The 10,000-nt window shown below is 38.8% G+C and overlaps 3 non-coding genes across 3 annotated transcripts in view; all 3 read left to right on the top strand.

Moving 5' to 3' along the window:
- Positions 1–6,170: 6,170 nt before the first annotated feature.
- LOC118434728 lies at positions 6,171–7,981 on the top strand. The gene has a single exon (XR_004834209.1). It is a non-coding gene; the product is annotated as a small subunit ribosomal RNA (ribosomal RNA).
- Positions 7,982–8,365: 384 nt separating this feature from the next.
- Positions 8,366–8,517, top strand: LOC118434727. The gene has a single exon (XR_004834208.1). It is a non-coding gene; the product is annotated as a 5.8S ribosomal RNA (ribosomal RNA).
- Positions 8,518–8,756: 239 nt separating this feature from the next.
- LOC118434729 overlaps positions 8,757–10,000 on the top strand; it is a 3,927-nt gene continuing 2,683 nt past the window's right edge. Inside the window, exon 1 of the ribosomal RNA XR_004834210.1 lies at positions 8,757–10,000. This exon is cut by the window's right edge and continues 2,683 nt beyond it. This is a non-coding gene — a ribosomal RNA (large subunit ribosomal RNA).

Raw genomic sequence — 10,000 nt, 5'->3', positions numbered from 1 at the left:
TTGATACCGCGTCTACATATATACCTACTAAGCTTGGGCGTACAAACACCTTTCCTATCCCGGAGTTGCAGCCGAGCGGAGTTGACACCGCAACTTTGTGCACCGGAGAGTTGGTGAGCTTTGACTCGGCTAGGCTATATATGTATAAAGTGATGATGATAATTTAAGCCGAGCGGAAATTTGCTCGCGTTTCCTAACTTGATGAAAAATCATCATTTCATTCAAAAAAATTATTTCCAGCTTTTCCACTTTATATAGTCTACTAACCTAGTACGTAATACATGAAAATGTCAAAATTTTCAAAATTCTCAAAAAACTCAACAGTATTGTCCCATTTGAACGTGTGTAACTGCATGGTGAAGTGCACTGACAAATTATTAAAATTTTTTTTTTCGGTTTTTTGCGAGGTTTGGACTAATTTCCTTTACCCCAACCCAAGCTTGATGCTTCCAGCAGCATCAGTTGTCACAAGAAATTCAAACAATCCTAATTGTTGTTTGAATTTTTGGTTATATAATTTCAAAGAAAAAACTAAACAAAATATGAAGTAACAGATTTTTAATAAAATTTTGAAAAATAAGAGTAAAGTAGATAAATTTTGATGATTTCTTTATTTGAGTTACCATGACAACACAGTTCTCTCGCTGGACCACCATGGGTAAGCAATATATTGTACGCATATGTACCTATTAACTCGAGCTCTGCAACCACACTTCCCCCGGAATTGCAGCCGAGCGAAGTTGATACCGCAACTATGTGCATACAGCGTATGAGTAGGAGACGTTTTGGTACTCGCGGAGGCAAAAGGGATGATAATTTGAGCCGAGCGGAAATTTGGTCGCGTTTTGTATATTGAGGAAAAATCATACTTTAAAAAAAGTTTTCTCACTTTTTCCACTCCATACCGTGTACTTACGTGCTAAGCTAGCATATTTTGCAAGAAAATGTGCAAATTATCAAAATTCTGAAAAAAAGTCAAAATTATCCTCCCATTTCAACATGTGTATCAGCATGAAAGTACAGTCATCATCATCATCATCATTGAAAAATTGGTAAAATTTTCAAAAAAAAAACTTTTTTTTTATTATTTCGGGGTTTTTGGATGACTTGGACTCATTTACATCGTAGAAGCAATAATTGAATGAAATTCAGCAAAAAAGATGCATTTTGATGCATAAATTGACAAAATCAACACATACGTTTTAATTGTACAAAGGATAAAAATGGTCGATTTTTATATTTTTTATACTTGTTTACGTCTTAAAATATGAAATATATGCCCAAAATCAACGTATTATCTAGCAAAATAGTAAAAATAGTTAGAAATTTGTAGCAGCGGTATTACATTAACATGTGGTTAGGTTAGGTTAGGTTGGTTACTATGGTAACCAACCTAACCTCGTGGTTAGGTTAGGTTGGTTGCCATACCACAGCATAGCAACCTCAGCCTACCACCTCGCTGAAAAAAAAACGTCATTCATCATCAATCACAAGAAATCCAAAAAATTGTAATTTTTACCATATTTTTTTTATTTCAAAAACTTGAAAATATTAACTAATTTTTTATGAACTTTTGGAAATTTCGTCAGCCGAACAACTCAAAAGAGAATACCGACACCACCCGTGTATTTATGTATGCATTGTTGCAGCGTGCTGACGATATGCAAATGAGGAGCTCAAGTGTGAACGAGTACACGACTTGAGGAGAGAAGCACCAGCAGCAGATTTGCATAATCCGCCGTCGTCGTCGACTACTTCATTTGGCCATATATAAGGAAATACATATATGTACAAGTTAGAACAACAACCTTGACAAGTTAATAATATTTTTTCGTCATAACTTTTCATGTTTCAAGTTTTTATCACGATATTGCAGACTAATTTATATTGTAAACGAATTAAATTACAAAAATTGATGCATTTTGACACAAATTGGCAAAATAAGTGCACATCTTAAATTATTAAAATGACAAATATTGGCAAACTATAATAAGTTTTAAGTCTTTAATTTCATATTCTAATGTTTTTTTTGCAAACTTTGCTTTTTTTTGCAAATTTCAGTTCCATCATAATAAATATCAAAAAATCATGAATACAATGAAGCATGTAAAATTTATAGTTACCATGACAACACAGTTCTCTCGCTGAACCACCATGGGTAAGCAATATATTGTACGCATATGTACCTATTAACTCGAGCTCTGCAACCACACTTCCCCCGGAATTGCAGCCGAGCGAAGTTGATACTGCGACTACTACTTGTCTATTAAGCAAATGAGCGTACAAGCTCATTTCCTATCCCGGAGTTGCAGCCGAGCGGAGTTGACACCGCAACTTTGTGCACACGGCGTGAGAGTTGGAGACGTTTCTCTCGGCTCGGCTCGAAAGTGACGATAATTTAGCCGAGCGGAAATTTGGACGCATTTTATAAATTGAACAAAAACCATACTTTCGAAATAAATTTTTTCACTTTTTCGAGTTAATACAGTATATTTACTTGCTAAGCTACAACATACTTGAAGAAAATGTCCAAAATATCGAAATTCTCAAAAAAAGTCAAAATTATATACCCATTTGAACATGTGTAACTGCATGAAAGTACAGTCATCATCATTGAAAAATTGGTAAAATTTTCTTAATAAACTTTTTTCTTTATAATTTTTTGGATGATTTAGACTAGTTTACATTGTAGAAACAATAATTGAATGAAATTCAGAAAAAAAATGATTTTTGACGCAAAAATTGACAAAATCAACACAAACATTTTAGTTGTAAAAACGATAAAAATGGTCAATTTTGATATTTTTTATACTTATTTACGTATTTAAATATGAAATATATGCTCAAAAGCAAGGTATATTATCTAGCAAAACAGTAAAAATAGTTAGAAATTTGTAGCAGCAGCGGTATTACGTTAACATCTGGTTAGGTTAGGTTAGGTTGGTTGGTTGCCATAGCGACGCCCCAACCCAATCCAACACGACCTAACCTTGCTGCCGTCATGTCAGCGCCGTTTATCATGAATCACCAGAAATCCAATCAAGTGTAATTTGTACCATATTTTTTTTTTATTTCAAAAACTGAAAAATATTAAGTAATTTTTTATGAAATTTTTGGAAAATTCGTCAGCCGAACAACTCAAAAGAGAATACCGACACCACCCGGGTATGTATGCATTGTTGCAGCGTGCTGACGATATGCAAGTGAAGAGTCCTTCAGCAAGTGTGAATAAGAGGCGGACCTACACCAACCTCACACACACGACTTGAGGAGCGACGCGTCAGCAGATTTGCATATTTAATCTGACGTCGTCGACTACTTCATTTGGCCATATATAAGGAAATACATATATGTACAAGTTAGAACAACAACGTTGACAAGTTAATAATATTTTCGTCATTACGTTCAACATTTTCGCAGGATATTATAGATTAATTTACATTGTAAGCGAATCAAATAAAAAAAACAGATGCATTTAGACACATAAATTGGCAAAGTCAATCCACATGTGCAATCATTGAGATGATAAATATTGTCAAACTATAAGGAGTTTAAAGTCTTTATTTTCATATTCTAATGATTTTTGCAGACTTTTTTTGTAAATTTTAATTTTCATCATAATAAAGATAAAAAAATCATGAAAACAATAAGCACAATTCCTACCCCGGAGTTGCAGCCGAGCGGAGTTGATACCGCCGCTTTGTGCACACAGCGCGAGAGTTGGTGGGCTTTCACTCGGCTAGGCTCTAAAGTGATGATAATTTAGCCGGATTGGACGCATTTATAAATTGAAGAAAACCATACTTTCGAAATAAATGTTTTCACTTTTTCGAGTTAATACAGTATATTTACCTGCTAAGCTACAACATAATACAAGAAAATGTCAAAATTTTCAAAATTCTGAAAAAAAGTCAAATTATTCTCCCATTTCAACATGTGTATCAGCATGAAAGTACAGTCATCATCAATGAAAAATTAGAAAAATTTTGTTACTAAACTTTTTTCTTTTGGGGTTTTTGGACGATTTAGACTAGTTTACATCGTAGAAGCATAATTGAATGAAATTCGAAAGAAAGATGAATTTTGAAGCATATATGACAAAATCAACAGAAATGTTTAACTATAAAAACGATGAAAATGGTCAGTTTTTATATTATTTATACTTATTTACGTATTGAAATATGAAATATATGTTCAAATTAAGGAATTATCTAAATTACAAAACAGTAAAAACAATTAGCATCACTGGTATTATGTTACCACTGTTAGGTTAGTTGGTTGCCATAGCAACTGCAAAACAATACCTATACTTACATGAAACTGAATAACAATGTATTTCGAAAGTATGTTTTTACTTCAATTTAAAAAATCGTAAAATTTGTCGTAAATTATCGCACTTTAGAGCCCAGCAGAGATGAAAACGTACCCAACTCGTCGACAGCGTTGCATGTTGCCGTGTATAAGGAAATACAAGTAAGTGTCACGTTGATACACTACTACGTAGCTAATAACAATCGTGCTGTCCCAGAGCTCAATCGCAAAAATGCTATACTTAATTTATTTTGTTTGAATTTTTTTTTATAATTTCAAATCTTGAAAATTAACCATTTTTATGAATTTTGATAATTTATCGGCCGAACGACTCAAAAGAGAAATACTGAGGCCCGTGACATGCATGTATGCATGTTGAACAGCGTGCTGACGAAATGAGTCGAACAGCAAGTGTGAATGAGAGGCGGACTACCTCATACGTACGCACGATTGAAAATGCATGGATTTTTGCATGATTAGATTTGCATGCATACTCAGTAGTCGGTCGTCGACTTTTACTTTGTTCATAAAATAAATGCTTTGTCAACACAATTGCGTACAAGTAATCATGTATTAATAATTAGAAAAAAAAATGATTAAATTTTGTGTATTTTTTAAAATATAATATTATTTTATCAAAAAAAATGAAAATACTTATTTGGCTTACATAAATTGTCCAGATTTATAAACATAATACGTAAATTGTTTAATCAACAAAATGTCGTTTATAATAAAGTACATAGCTTCATATGTATGCATATGTAGGTTGGCATGGTAGATTGGATTTTTTTCAAAGTGCATACACGAGACACAGACCAGCCTCTTAACAAACAAGTTACAAGAGTAAACCCATTTTAAGCGAAAGGGTTAAGCCGTACATAAGAGGATATGTGGTAGAAGATTTAAACGACGGAGATGAGCTTTTGGTGCATCAGATACTCACGGGAATGCTTAAATTCGCTTTTACAAACCAGGCTACAGGTTCTCTTGCTTAATTTTGTTATATATCCCAAAATCTTCATGGAGAGGGGAAAAAGAAGGAAGAAATAAGAAGGATAAAGTGAGGCTGTATTATTATTGTGCGACTACTACGACTGGTTTAATAAATCGACTGCGGAGATTCATTTGCTGCTGTTAGAGTGGGCCTTGTAATGAGGTATAAAAAAAAGTGAATTTCTAAGGTTGTGACTGTTATTCCTGGTACATGTATAGTCGCGCTTTTCGATGGCCGCTTTGACCCGTCTTGCTTTACAGATTCCAAAAGTGTTTTCCACATACTCTTCATACCTTTTGAACCGATAAATCTCTGCTACGTGTACAATTTCAATGTATTTTGTAATATGTACAGAGTCTCTTAGCCGAAATCAAGCTCAAATGACGGGGGTACCCTACGAAATTTTGAGCAAAAGTACCGGCAGAGAAACCGCTCGCAACAAGCAACACATGAATGGCTGGTTTGAAAAATGCTATGTAAAACTTGTGCTTGTCAGTGGTGGTTTGGTTCGTTAACGAAAAGGCCTGTATGTATTTACAGTTTAAAGCTTTTGTCGTTTGACTTCATCTTTAATAGAGATGGACAAAATAACCAACGAAATCAGAGGTTCACAGCCGCGTTTCATTTTGCTTTGGCAGATGTGAGACACAAATGATATGATGTTCCTTTGTAAAACTCCGACCGATAAAACTTTTGAACTCTATTGAAAGTCAAATATAATATTAGGCTTGAGATGGTTTGTTGCAAAAGTGAATAAATGTTGTTTTAACAAAACAGCGACCGATGAAAATCACGCACGTTGCTCTTTAACTAGAGAATGTGTAAGCTATGAAAAATATATATAATACATATATTAAATAATAGCTACCTGGTTGATCCTGCCAGTAGTCATATGCTTGTCTCAAAGATTAAGCCATGCATGTCTAAGTTCAAGCGAAAATAAAGTGAAACCGCGAATGGCTCATTACATCAGTTATGGTTCCTTAGATCGCACTTACTACTTGGATAACTGTGGTAATTCTAGAGCTAATACATGCGCTGAGCTCCAACCCTCGTGGAAGGAGCGCTTTTATTAGATCAAAGCCAATCGGGCCTTCGGGTCCGTTACATTGGTGACTCTGAATAACTTTGCTGATCGCACGGTCTCGTACCGGCGACGTATCTTTCAAGTGTCTGCCTTATCAACTGTCGATGGTAGGTTATGCGCCTACCATGGTGGTAACGGGTAACGGGGAATCAGGGTTCGATTCCGGAGAGGGAGCCTGAGAAACGGCTACCACATCCAAGGAAGGCAGCAGGCGCGCAAATTACCCACTCCCAGCTCGGGGAGGTAGTGACGAAAAATAACGATACGGAACTCTTATGAGGCTCCGTAATCGGAATGAGTACACTTTAAATCCTTTAACGAGGATCTATTGGAGGGCAAGTCTGGTGCCAGCAGCCGCGGTAATTCCAGCTCCAATAGCGTATATTAATGTTGCTGCGGTTAAAAAGCTCGTAGTTGGATCTCGGTTTCGGGCGAGTGGTGCACCTTGCGGTGTTTACTGTTTGCCCGGACGATCTTGTTGGTTCGTTTATGGTTCTCTTAACCGAGTGCCATAAGTGGCCAGCACGTTTACTTTGAAAAAATTGGAGTGCTCAAAGCAGGCGCTACAGCCTGAACATTAGTGCATGGAATAATGGAATAGGATCTCGGTTCTATTTCGTTGGCTTTCGGAGTCGAGGTAATGATTAATAGGGACAGACGGGGGCATTCGTACTGCGACGTTAGAGGTGAAATTCTTGGATCGTCGCAAGACGAACTACTGCGAAAGCATTTGCCAAGAATGTTTTCATTAATCAAGAACGAAAGTTAGAGGTTCGAAGGCGATCAGATACCGCCCTAGTTCTAACCATAAACGATGTCGACCGGCGATCCGCTATCGTTAACTGAATGACTTAGCGGGCAGCCTCCGGGAAACCAGAGTATTTGGATTCCGGGGGAAGTATGGTTGCAAAGCTGAAACTTAAAGGAATTGACGGAAGGGCACCACCAGGAGTGGAGCCTGCGGCTTAATTTGACTCAACACGGGAAATCTCACCAGGCCCGGACACCGGAAGGATTGACAGATTGAGAGCTCTTTCTTGATTCGGTGGGTGGTGGTGCATGGCCGTTCTTAGTTGGTGGAGCGATTTGTCTGGTTAATTCCGATAACGAACGAGACTCTGGCCTACTAACTAGACGTTAGATCCCTTTGTGGGTCTATCGCAGCTTCTTAGAGGGACGGGCGGCGTTTAGCCGCACGAGATTGAGCAATAACAGGTCTGTGATGCCCTTAGATGTTCTGGGCTGCACGCGCGCTACACTGAAGGAATCAGCGTGTGTTCCCTACCCGAAAGGGTTGGGAAACCCGTTGAACCTCCTTCGTGATGGGGATTGGGGATTGCAATTATTCCCCATGAACGAGGAATTCCCAGTAGGCGCGAGTCATAAGCTTGCGTCGATTACGTCCCTGCCCTTTGTACACACCGCCCGTCGCTACTACCGATCGAGTGATTTAGTGAGGCCTTCGGACTGGTCGTCAGTGTGGCTTTCGGGTCGCGTTGTCGCTCTGGAAAGATGACCAAACTTGATTACTTAGAGGAAGTAAAAGTCGTAACAAGGTTTCCGTAGGTGAACCTGCGGAAGGATCATTACCGAACTTTAATACAAAATAAATTATGGCACAACCTTAACAAGTTGTTGTCTAGCGAGCAGAGTAACGCTTAGGTTCGAATGTTATGTTGAGAACTAGTGATGCTTTGTCTCGGTATGGAACCATTGTGTTACATACACCAACACCGAGAAAAACACCGTGACTCATGTATGCAGCTGGAAAACATTAGTACTGGTGGTCAATACAGTGTACCTTAAAGATTTTTATTCGCCAGTACTACCGTATCTGCTTTGCGAGTCCACAGTTTGTTTCTCTCAAATTTGAGCTCTATCTAGTACAAAAGTTTTAAAAAAGTTTGTATGACTGAGCGCAAGCAAAACCGTTATTATGAAATATCATAAAACAATAAAACAAATATAAAAACAACCTCGAGTGGTGGATCACTCGGCTCGTGGGTCGATGAAGAACGCAGCTAACTGCGTGCAGACGTGTGAACTGCAGGACACATGAACACCGACGTTTCGAACGCAAATGGCGGTCTAAAGTAAATTTTAGACCACGTCTGGCTGAGGGTCGGATTTGAAATAAAAACCAAAGTTACTCAAACTAATGGCTAAAAGTTGATCTAACATATATGTGGCCTGTTTGTTGTATATAAAAGTTTCATCGCTGGGTTTTACAGCCCGGTTAGAACTGTTGGTATTTAAATGGAAGTCTATTTTAATATAGACTAGCTAATTTGAAAAAAGTTGCTTAGCGACTGAATTGGCGAAAACATTAAATATCACTCAAAAATAAAAATATAATCAAACATACGACCTCAGATTAGGCGAGATTACCCGCTAAATTTAAGCATATTAATAAGCGGAGGAAAAGAAACTAACAAGGATTCCCTTAGTAACGGCGAGCGAAAAGGGAAGAGCCCAGCGCCGAATCTTGTGTCCCCCGGATGCAAAGACATGTGGCGTTTGGGACGAGACATTGCCTGTGCAGAATGGTTAACTAAGTCCCTCTTGAACGGGGCCATAGCCCATGGAGGGTGCTAGGCCCGTATGTTAACTGTAGTGTGCAGTGCGTCTCGTCCGTAGAGTCGGGTTGCTTGGGAGTGCAGCCCAAATACGGTGGTAAACTCCATCTAAGGCTAAATATGACCACGAGACCGATAGCGAACAAGTACCGTGAGGGAAAGTTGAAAAGAACTTTGAAGAGAGAGTTCAATAGTACGTGAAACCTCTCGGGGGTAAGCGGGCAGAACTTGCAAGTATTGGCGAGAATATTCAGGCTTATTATGTTGGCGACTGAGGGTGCTTTATTATGTTGTCCGTTTCGGCGGATTGGCTGGTGTGTGCCCTTTGGTTTGTTGATGATGCGCCGCATTTATTCTCGTCATCGGGTTGCATGTGACTGAGATACGGTAGTTTAGGTGCTGGGGATCTGCGAAGCCTTGTTGTTTCGAGTCCTGGTTTCCAACTACTGCTGCGGTCATTATACACATTATATTGAGCAGGCGTTTAGGCGCGGTCAAAGGCTTGTACGAGTTGTGTGCGTATGATGTGTGGACGGTTTATTCCGTAGCATGTTGTACGAGGCTGATTGTCGGTACGAGTAATATTTGGCTCTGTTCAGTGGATTGCAATCTAATGCATGCGTGGTCTGCCTGTCCCGTCTTGAAACACGGACCAAGGAGTCTAACATGTATGCGAGTCATTGGGAATGAAAACCCAAAGGCATAATGAAAGTAAAGGATTCGATTGCGAATCTGAGGAGAGATCATGGCACTTGTTGGTATGCCGCAAGGTTTTTTTCAACTGACAAGTGTGTGCGCATCTCCTGGACGTCTATACCCTTGAGGGTTGGGCGTACCAAGAGCATACACGTTGGGACCCGAAAGATGGTGAACTATGCCTGGTCAGAACGAAGTCAGGGGAAACTCTGATGGAGGTTCGTAGCGATTCTGACGTGCAAATCGATCGTCGGAACTGGGTATAGGGGCGAAAGACTAATCGAACCATCTAGTAGCTGGTTCCCTCCGAAGTTTCCCTCAGGATAGCTGGCGCTT

The sequence above is a fragment of the Folsomia candida genome, unplaced genomic scaffold, assembly GCF_002217175.1.
Source record: "Folsomia candida strain VU population unplaced genomic scaffold, ASM221717v1 Fcan01_Sc002, whole genome shotgun sequence".
NCBI lineage: Eukaryota > Metazoa > Arthropoda > Collembola > Entomobryomorpha > Isotomidae > Folsomia > Folsomia candida.
Note: the sequence above shows the minus strand (reverse complement) of the source record. Positions and strands in the feature narration are given on the sequence as shown.